Source organism: Chenopodium album, chromosome 23 (assembly GCF_948465745.1).
Source record: "Chenopodium album chromosome 23, dcCheAlbu1.1, whole genome shotgun sequence".
Taxonomy (NCBI): Eukaryota; Viridiplantae; Streptophyta; class Magnoliopsida; order Caryophyllales; family Amaranthaceae; genus Chenopodium; species Chenopodium album.
Window position 1 is genome coordinate 14,905,642 of NC_137856.1, and position 10,779 is coordinate 14,916,420.

At 38.5% G+C, this 10,779-nt stretch overlaps 1 pseudogene; it reads right to left on the bottom strand.

Moving 5' to 3' along the window:
* Window positions 1-5,200: 5,200 nt before the first annotated feature.
* On the bottom strand, window positions 5,201-5,770 carry LOC145607079 (secreted RxLR effector protein 161 pseudogene; annotated as a pseudogene).
* Between the last annotated feature and the right edge of the window lie 5,009 nt (window positions 5,771-10,779).

A 10,779-nucleotide genomic window follows, 5' to 3' on the forward strand; every position in this document is an offset into this window, starting at 1 on the left:
CGGATACATGACCAAATAGACTTCCAATTAGGAACCTTTTGTCATGAAATCTTAACATAACGTTGAAGCATGCTTTGTCACATCACTCATCACTTATAATCATCATTGTATCAAAGTATGAAGTGCTTAGCCTCCGTGCCTAAGTTACTTAAATACTTTCATAATCGAGTCAACTAAGATAGTTTAGGATGAGGGATAGTATCAAATGCATATACTTGATTAAGCTCATTCAACATGCACCATTAAACACTTCGATTCTTTTTCGCGTCTTTCTTTTTCGGGAGAAAGTCGGTACCCTCCACAAAAATGACGGAAAATTTTTGCTTTTTTGCATTTTCGAGTCATGTACATTGAGTCATGTTGTGTCATATCACATCGAGTTGAGTCTAACACATGTGTCAAACGATTTGAGTCGAGTCATGTCAAATCAATGAGTCAAGAAACACTAAGCCTTAGGTCAACCCTAAGATAATAAAAGATGAGCAAAGTCCTATAGTCTGAAATATAGATGCAGGTACATTCCAGCGAGCAAGAATATTCCCGGATTTTTTCGAAAAACCGCGAATATAGATATATGAGATTGTTCCAAGATGAGAGGAGTTTGAGCAAAATTATATGGAGATGAAGAGCCTTAATTTCCAAAAGATTTGAGCAGATTTGGCTGTAAGAAAACGACCAAATTGAAAGTTCGGAGCGAAACCGAGCAATGAACAGCAGCAGCAGTGGTAGAAATGAAAAAGAAATCTGTCGCCAAACGACAAGGTTTGTCGCCTGGCGACAGAACGATATCGCGGCGACAGAAGATTCTGGCATGCGCCAGTGTAGCGACAGAATGTGAGGCCCCATATTGGATTATGCGGACTTTTTACAGAAATTTGGGTTCCTTGGTATGCCAGTTAGCCCCTTTAAGTAATTGACATGATTCAGTCAGCTTGATCAAAATGCACTGAGTGATCGACTTGATGAAAGATCGTCTCACTTTAGCTTAAAGCGCCTAAGTATTGGCTCGTAATAAGGCACCGAAATAATGGTTCAAGGCACCCAAATAATGGTTCAAGGCACCGAAATATTGGTTCAATAAACGCACCAAAGTAATGGTTCACAAAGGCAAAAGCACCAAAGTACCGGCACAAATATAAAGACAATGATAAATAATGATATTAAGGGTCAATAGGTAAAGTGATTCTTTGGCAATGTCTCAACATAAAGGGAAATTGTTTAGCGGCGAAGTACGGTCGTGACGAGGTAGTGTCACAAATGGTGGAGATGGCGAAGCAAGGCCACCTTCGGCGGTCCCTCAAAGTAAAGAAGAGATTGTCTATAACGGCGACATACTGCTGTGGCGACATACGGCCACACCTAGGAGATGACGACATACAGTTATTTTCGATGATGTTCCCGAAATACTGTGGAGGATTGTCACCAAGAATATTGAAGGCGACGACATATGGTTATCTTCAACGATGGCGTTCACGAGGCACAGTGGAGGTTGTCACAAACAACATATGAAGCAACAGCAAAATGGTTACTTCCAGAGACGTGTGCTCGACGGTGCAAGATACACGTTTCTTAACTCTTTTATCTGTTTTAACTAATGATTAGTTTTGCAGGTATCGGCGTTATAAGAATGATTTGGAATTGCAGAACATTTTGAATCATTCTCCGTCCCTATCGATACTTTGACTTTCGTTTTTTCGAAACATAAGTTTCTTCAAACTCAGTCAAAGTGGGGGCTTCTGTAGACACCCATTTGTGTCTCCCCAAAACCAAACCCAGTGATGAATGCCTTGTGCGTCGTGTTATTATCGAATTAGGTGAAAGTGATTCGAAGGTCAAGTGTTGCGGTTTAGTTTTAATTAATTTCTTTTCTCTCTGTTTTTGAAAATGACTTTATTTATTTGAAAACGTCCAATTCAGTTTATTTTGGTCCATGATAAGGGTCCAATAATGGTGTAGTTGGATGGGGCTTGAAAAGACCTTTCCAACGATATATTATAAGCCCAATTCCGATGAATAATGAGGAAGTTATGGCCAAAATACTAAACTGGGCCCGGTGCTTTATTTTAATACGGCCCAATGATCTAGAGGAGGGCCCAATATTAATTACTATTCCTAAAATTATTAGGATTAATTATAGTTTTCTAGAAGTTTCTAGAAAGTTCTTTTTAATTCTAATATTGATAGGATTAATAATTAATTATCTTTAAAGGTTTTTTATTTGGAATAAAATATTATTTTGTTATCTTAAAATATGTATTTTATCTTCTGTACGGATTCCGTAGATCAAGTTGATTAAAGATCGGATTCCGTGTGAAGAAAAACGCGTTTATACAGGCTGTCGCCAGACGACAAGTCTGTCGCCACGCGACAGACTCTGTCGCCGCGCGACAAACCCTGTCGCCTCGCGACAGACATTGTCGCGTCGCGACAGAGTTAATTCCTGGCGACAGCGTGGAGTTTTATTCCTTATCAAATTCCGTGATTTTCCGGATTATTTTCATTATAAATAGCGTCCGAATTCCTGTTTTCAGAATCAACAATCAACTATCAACTCTCTCAATCATCTTTCATCAACTTCCATCATCAATTCTCTTTAACTCTTCCTTAATTCTCTCTTTTCTCTCTTGAGCAATATATGCTTTCTTTCCCTCTTTTTCTAAACTAGCTTTTCACAAACACAATTCCGCATTCACATGATCTTGAATCTCTTAACCAAGTTCGAAGTTGCCTTCGCCCTAGACGTGAAAGGTTGATAATTTCTGAGGGTTTGGTCCAAAACTAGTCTAAACTTTATTTAATTTGATTTCAATTTAATTATTTAATTATTTTTTATTATTTTCATTGAAGTTTACTAACTTGTGTATTTTGTTATTAGAAAGAGGTACGAGGCTTCAAAGTAAGTAGATTAGCTTACTCCCTATTTCTTTCACAATGTAGATTGCATGTTTATTATCGTTTTGTAATTCCTAGTATCATGTTAGGATGTTTTTAATGCTTTCTAGTATCATGTTTAGGGTGCCTTTACTCTTTCTAATATCATGTTAGTACCATGTTAGGTTGAAAGCTTTGATCTTTATTGTTTAGTGACATGCTAGGATTTGTTATTAATCTTGTTAGTATCATGCCTAGGGTCTTGCTATTGTTTTTACGCTTTATTATGCCTTATCATGTTATTATCATGATTATTATTATTGCTTTATTATTTATGTTGCTTGATATTATATTTTTATTGTTATTGCTTGATCACGCCTTTTATGCAGGCTTAAAGGGAATTTGTACTTGAAATCACGCTTAATAAGATAATTAATAATTTGGTTTAGGCTAATGTGATCTTAATTCAAGTGATCGCCAATAATAGCATTATTTGTGCATTAATTTCAACCAACATAGATAAACAGGGTAGGTTTAACATAATGTTTGTATGTTATTCGAAAAGCGCACATGAATACGAGCAGAACAAAGTAGAGGCCTATTTTATAGGGCGGGTCCTTTCTTTTGTAGATTGGATTCGTACCCTCATCCCCGGACCCTATTTGGTTCAAGACCTTATGGAGTAGTTGATGGTCCTTTTGGATTGTCTTTTGGGTACAAGTTCCTTAAAACTTGTTGGCGACTCTTTTTGCTCTTTGTCTTTCCCTTTGGAACGCCACCGTATTTTAGTGTATGATCACAGTGGGGTTCAAGTTTGGGGTTATCATAATGCTTGAAATATTCCCTACAATGTGCCTTCCTCTTGTTTCCCTTGGGGGTACCAGTGTACTGTTTTGCTTCCTTCATCGCCTTCTCTTTGTCCTCAATCTTGGCAAGTGAACCTCGAGTGGACTTCCTCAAAACAACTCCTGTAACTCCAGCACCCTGAGTAACTCCAATAACCTGAGAGCCAATCTCAACCACATCATCATCGTCACCCTCACCTTCCTCTTCCTCCTGATCCCTCTGTTGGTAGCTTCAAAAATTCGGACTCAAGAACGTCAGCAAGATCCTTGGCAGCAGAACCTTGTTCCCCCTCTATTTTCTCAACCTCAGTTGGTTTTGATTCCAAGCTAGGGTTTTGAGTTGGTAGAGGAGTAGAGGTGGGTTCCACAATTTTAGGGTTTGTGGTAGTTGTGGTTTGTGATGGTAATGTAGGTTGAAGTGGTGGTGAAATTATGGATTGTGGTAGTGGTGCGATGATTTGTGGTGGTGAAATTGGTACTTGAGGTGATGGTGGAATTATTATGGGCTGATTTTGTGGTGGTGGAGGTGGTTGCATGGTGGCTGTTGCAGTGGTGTTAGAGTACCACTCTTCGGGTGGAGGTGGTGTTTGAAGTGGTGGACAAGAAACTGTGGTTTTTGTGGTGTCGATGGTCATTTCCGAGAGCTCAATGGCCACAACCGCCTCTGATTGTGAAGCAGTAGCCTTCTTCCCTTTCCCCTTTCCCTTACCAGTAGTTGCCTTCTTCCCCATGTTCAAAATTTTCTCCAATCAAAAACTTGCACGCAAATCGAGGTAATGCTTTTCGAGTGAAATAGAGCTTTCCGAGAGATGACTTTTGAATTGTGATGATCAAAACATAAAAACAAGAGGGAAATATATAGTGAAAGCAACGAAAATAAGGAGAGAGAGAGTTGGCAGTTTGAGTTATGGAAGTGGAAGTGAAGGGAAGTAACTTCCCATAAATGCCTCAACTTACCAAACATGAAGTGACACGTGATGGTGGGTTGTACCCACTTATTTTATTTTTGCCAAAAATACGAAGAGTGAACTGCCTAAATATCCCAACTGGAAGTAGTTAAGATATTCAATTAATTCTTTCCAAAAACCATGAGTATTTTGGCAAGAACATATACGTGGCCATCTACTGTTCTCATGTACTGTTCTATCACCCCAAACAGTTTACCTGTTCTGGACAACTTAGTTCACTTAACCTGCTCATGCTTCATAATGGTACAAATATTATCAACAAAGTTATGTGCAATATATACATCTATGAACACTAATCTAGCCAATCATTGGGGGTTAGCAAAAAGAAGCCTTTCACCTAAATTTAACTAAACCTAACATGACTCTTAATCTACAAAAAGACTCTCTACACAGTGGTTTTGTGAAGATATCAGCAAGCTGATCTTCACTCTTACAAAACAGTAACTCCACATTACCTTTTTCCACATTATCCTTAAGGAAGTGGTGTCTGATCTCAATATGCTTTGTCTTGGAGTGCTACACAGGATTTTTAGAAATGTTAATAGCACTTGTATTATCACAAAGTATAGGAACACAATCTAATAATACACCAAAGTCTTTCAACTGACTCTTTATCCACAACAACTGAGAATAACAAGCTGCAGCAGCTATGTATTCAGCTTCTGCTGTGGACAAAGCAATTGTGTTTTGTTTCTTTGAACCCCAAGAGATCAAACATGATCCCAAGAAGTGTGCTATACCTGATGCGCTTTTCCTATCAACAAGAAATCCTACATAGTTTGCATCTGTGTACCCAACCAGTTCAACTGTACTACCTCTGGGGTACCACAAACACAGATCAACTGTTCCTACCAAGTACCTAAAAATTCTTCTCACTGCTTTCAAATGTGACTCCTTGGGGTTCCTCTGGAATCGAGCACACAACCCCACAGAGAACATGATATTAGGTCTACTAGCAGTGAGGTACAAAAGTGAGCCAATCATACCTCTGAACAATGTGGCATCCACAGCTGTTCCCCTTTCATCTACATCCAGCTTAGTAGAGGTCGTGGGAACAAGTGTGTCATATGACTTATTGTTTTGCATACCATACTTCTTCAGTAGCTCTTTCAGGTACTTCTACTGGTGGATCATTATCCCTTCATCTGTTTGCTTGATCTATAGCCCTAGGAAGAACCCTAGTTCTCCCATCATGCTCATCTCGAAGTCACTCTGCATAAGATCAGCAAACTCATTACATAGCATCTGATTAGTCGCACCAAACAATATATCATCAACATAAATCTATACAACAAGTAAATCAGTGCCCCTTGTCTTGATAAACAAGGTCTTGTCCACTGTTCCCCTTTTGTAACCATTCTCCATCAGAAAGTTTGACAATCTTTCATACCAAGCTCTAGGAGCTTGCTTAAGTCCATACAAAGCCTTGTCTAACTTATATACATGGTTGGGGAACAGTGCATCCTCGAAGCTGGAGGCTGCTCTACAAACACTTCTTCTTTCAAGTAGCCATTCAGAAAAGCTGTCTTGACATCCATCTGAAACAATTTGAAATTCATGTGAGCAGCAAAAGCAATCAATATTCTTATGGCTTCAAGTCTTGCAACTGGTGCAAAGGTTTCATCATAATCAATGCCCTCTTACTGATTGTAACCTTGCACAACAAGCCTAGTTTTATTTCGGACTATTGTACCTAGGTCATCCAATTTGTTTCTAAAGACCCATCTAGTACCTATTACTGTTCTACCTTCTGGTCTAGGCTCAAGATGCCAAACGCTGTTCCTCTGGAATTGGTTTAACTCATCTTGCATAGCCAAAACCCAATCAGGATCAGACAATGCCATTTTATAGTCCGTTGGTTCTACACTAGACAAAACGGGTAGAATGCACAAAAGTTTTGATAAACAAACCTCCTAGTTTGAATACCCTTATTAATATCACTCAAAATCAATTCTGTAGGATGGGAGGATTGATATTTATAACTTTTAAAACCTATATTCAATTGTGCATTCTCTCCAGCGTTACCACTAGGCATATGTTCCCCCTCAGCTAATGCATTCTCTTGATTTTCTGAGGAAACAGTATGCAAAGTGTTCTGCCGCTGGTCTACTACCTGATTCTCAGTGGGGTCAACCTGATTGTTGATAGTTTCCCCCTGAGTCATTTTCCTGTTCACCGTCTTCATGTGGATTTTCCTCTACAGCTTCATCTTCAAATGCATTACCAGACTCTTCATCACTAGTTGGTGGTGGACCAGTAGGTGAGTCTGGTTCCCTTACATGTGCATCATCTTGACTAGTGAATTGTTCTCCAGTGAATTCTAATAAGCCTATGGTATCATCATCTGTAACCTGTGGAATCTTATAGAACATGTTATATTCATCAAAAATCACATGGACACTCTCCTCAATACACAAGGTCCTCTTGTTAAAGACCCTGTATGCCTTACTCTGTGTGGAGTATCCAAGAAAGACTCCCTCATCACTCCTAGGGTCGAACTTATCCAATTGTTCGTTCCCATTGTTATGCACATAACACTTACAAACAAATATCCTTAAGTGTGCAATATTGGGTTTTCTTCCCCTTAGGAGTTAATAAGGTGTCTTCTTCAGAATGGGACGAAGCAGTGCTCTGTTTAGAATGTAGCATGTTGTACTTACTGCTTCCTCCCAGAAACTCTAAGGGAGACCACTTTCAATGAGCATTGTTCTGGCCATCTCCTCTAAGGTTCTGTTCTTCCTTTCTACCACTCCATTCTATTGTGGAGTTCTTGGAGCTGAAAAGTTGTGACTTACACCATTGTCCCTGCAGAAGTTAGTAAAACTTGCATTCTCAAATTCAGTACCATGATCAGATCTTACCGCAACCAGTGAACAGTTCAACTGGTTCTGCAACTGTTTTACTAACACCTCGAACTCTTCAAAGGTCTCATCTTTGGAAGATAAGAATAGAGTCCAAGTGTACCTGGAATAGTCATCAACTATAACACATACATACCTGTGTCCGCTCCTGCTTTGCACGCGCATAGGACCACACAAATCTATGTGGATCAGTTCAAGTGGTCTACTTGTACTAACCTCTCTCTTTGGCTTAAAAGATGATTTGACATGCTTTCCTTTTACACACTCTAAGCATACTCTATCCACCACATACTTATTGTTTGGCAAGCCAACCACTAATTATATATACATTATTATTATTGATCGGAAGCGGCCTCCACCCAGGCATTCCGATCACTTGACCTTACTGAATATATTAGCTTTCTAATAATTCTTAACCAACTATCAAAATAATTTAACCCTTTTAATTCATTAACAATATCTTTATCCAATTCCCTAGAATAAAATCTAAGCAAACATGGTAAACAAAAATATGGAAAACAAGGTAAAGCAAGAATAAAAACAAGAATCAAACAACTAAACTAATTAATCTACTCAAATCAACAAACATATAAGCAAAAACAATAATATATGAAAGCAATAAAGGTGAGAGAAAGTTAGAAAGACTCATCGAATTGAATAAATTAGAAGAAGAATCCACAAATTACTTTTTCAAAATCCCAAAACTCCATGAAAAATCCAAGCTTTCTCTCTTTAAAACTACTCCTAAACTATAGAGAGAAGATCCTAATCTAACCTTAAGAGAGGGACAATAAAAGAGGCTAAAAACTAATCTAATCTAGGGTGAAAAATAAATGTTCAAGAGTTGTAACCCCTGAAGGGTATTTATAATACAAGCTAATAAAAATAAAATAAATAAATATAACTAACTAAAATAAATAAATAACAAAACTAAAATGAAAAAGAAAATAAAAAGGAAAACAAAACACAAAAACCCTCAAATCCCAACATACCCACGAAATCCATATACCCCCTTCAATCCATTTTCTCATCATGGCTGCTCTGAACTTTCATCACCACCAGCACACCATCATCAACGGTTCAAAGCTCACCTCTAGCCGTCATCAAATCACAGCCATTGACTGAATATTGCATGAGCATTCACGCGTAAGTCATGTGATTTTTAATGGAAATGAGGAGCGGCCACGCAACCCAAATCAGAGAGTCTGCTGCGAGCTTCTGCTACAGAATGAGAATGGTGCGTCCACTTCGTAAGAAAGAGCGCCCGCTCTAGTGGGTATCGAAATTGGGGCTGATTTGGAGTGAATTTCCGGACTGCTCTTTCGGGCTTTGAAGTGGCTGTGAGTTGTGATTTTGGCGGTGATTATGGTGGCGGTTTGCTGTTGTGATTGTTGCGGGGTGGTTAGCGTAGCTTGTGGTGAAGGGCTGCTGCAATTAAGGGTGATTGGTGGTGATTGGAGACAGTTGTTGTTGCGGAGTACGCTGCTGATTGTTTTTGGTGTTGGGAGTGGAAACAGGGGAAGCTTGGTGATTAATTTTTGTTGGTGAATTGGGGAAGCACGAGGGTGATGAGGAGAGTGTGTGATTTGGTTATGTGAGTTGGTGAGAGCAGGAGATTGGGTGGTTCAGTGCTGCAATTGTTGCGGTTTGGAGTCGCTTTGTGTGGAGGAGATGCTGGCAGTGGTGGTGTGCTGCGAGGATGCGGTGGCTGGTGGTTGTTGGTTGTTGGTGGTCAATTGTGGCGGGTTGCCGCTGTTGGTGATGATGGGAGCTGTGTGAAGAGCTAGGAGCCGGGGAGATGGGTCATGAATTTGGTGCGGTGGAGGTTAAGATGTGGTGTGTAGGATAATGCTGGCAGCAAGGGTTAAGGCAGCTTGCTCAGACACATTTGACTCAATCCCGAAATTTCGAACTTGATTTGAACATGAAAATTGAGCATCAACCCGAACACACCTACAACAAAAAACCAACAAGAGGGTAGAACAAAATATAATAAAATAATACGAAGTAAAATAAAATAAAATTCGAAACTAAAATAAAGAAGAAAACGAGATAGAAGAGAAATTATTAAAATAAAAAACTAAGAACTTAAGCTACAAACATTATAAAGTAAGAAAAATAAAATAAAATGATTAATTGTGATTAGTATGCAATTGTTTCTTAATTATTGTCTATGGATGATGCTTTTATGGATTAGAATCTTTCTAGCTAATCGATTCTATGTTTATAATTGTACTTATAATTAATTGTGCGAGTGTGAGTTGGTTTAGAGTTTAAATTCTTCCATACCTTTGCTAGGCTAGTTGCACGAGAGTGAATTAGTTTAGTAGGTTAATTAACATGTTTAATTGTGCGAGAGTGAGTTAAATGTGTTGATTGTTCCTAATCGAGGTCATTTTCATCTAATTATATGATGTTGTTGAATGCATTGATCTATTTGGATTCCTCTTTCCCTAGTTTTAGTTATTTGCTCCTAGTAGTGTTTAGTTTAATCTCTTTCGATCTCACAACCTTTCCTACTAGTCTAATTTGCATAAATTGATACGCTTATTCTTCATGGTTCGACCCTTTACTTGACACTAACTAGTTTAGTGTAAGTTTAGGTTTATAAATATCTTATTTAGTTAGGGTTAGTAGTCCCAACGACCTACTTTCACCCCGCGATCAAATTTTGGCGCCGTTGCCGGGGACTAAGGCGTTCATTAGTTTGTGTTCAATAGAATAGCTAGGTTCTTGTATATTATTTTATTTTTGTTTGTTTTTCTTTGCTTTGTATAAAAATGGCATGCTTATCTTTTCCTCAATTTCATGATGAACCCTTCTATGCTTATTTTGATAGATCAGATGGTTTCCTTAATTTCCATGGGTATTCTCTTAGTGATGCTTGTGGTATAGCTTATTGGGGAATGAATGAGTATACTAGGGGAATGGTTGAGAATATGCACAATGGTAGATTCCGTCATTTATCTATGAATGATGCTTGGAACATCTTCACATGGCTTGCTAGAGATTCTTAAGATAGAGAAAGTCATGTTTCTTGTTTTGATTCTCAATGTCAAGATTCATTTAATTTTTGCATGAATTCTCTTGATACTTCTAATGTTCCTTGTGATGATCCAAATATGCATGTTGACCCCTTCCCCTCTTATGCTCATTGTGATGAGGTTTATGCTAATTTTGATGATATGCAATTTGATTTTGATCATGAACCTCAACCCAATAACATCGATGCCG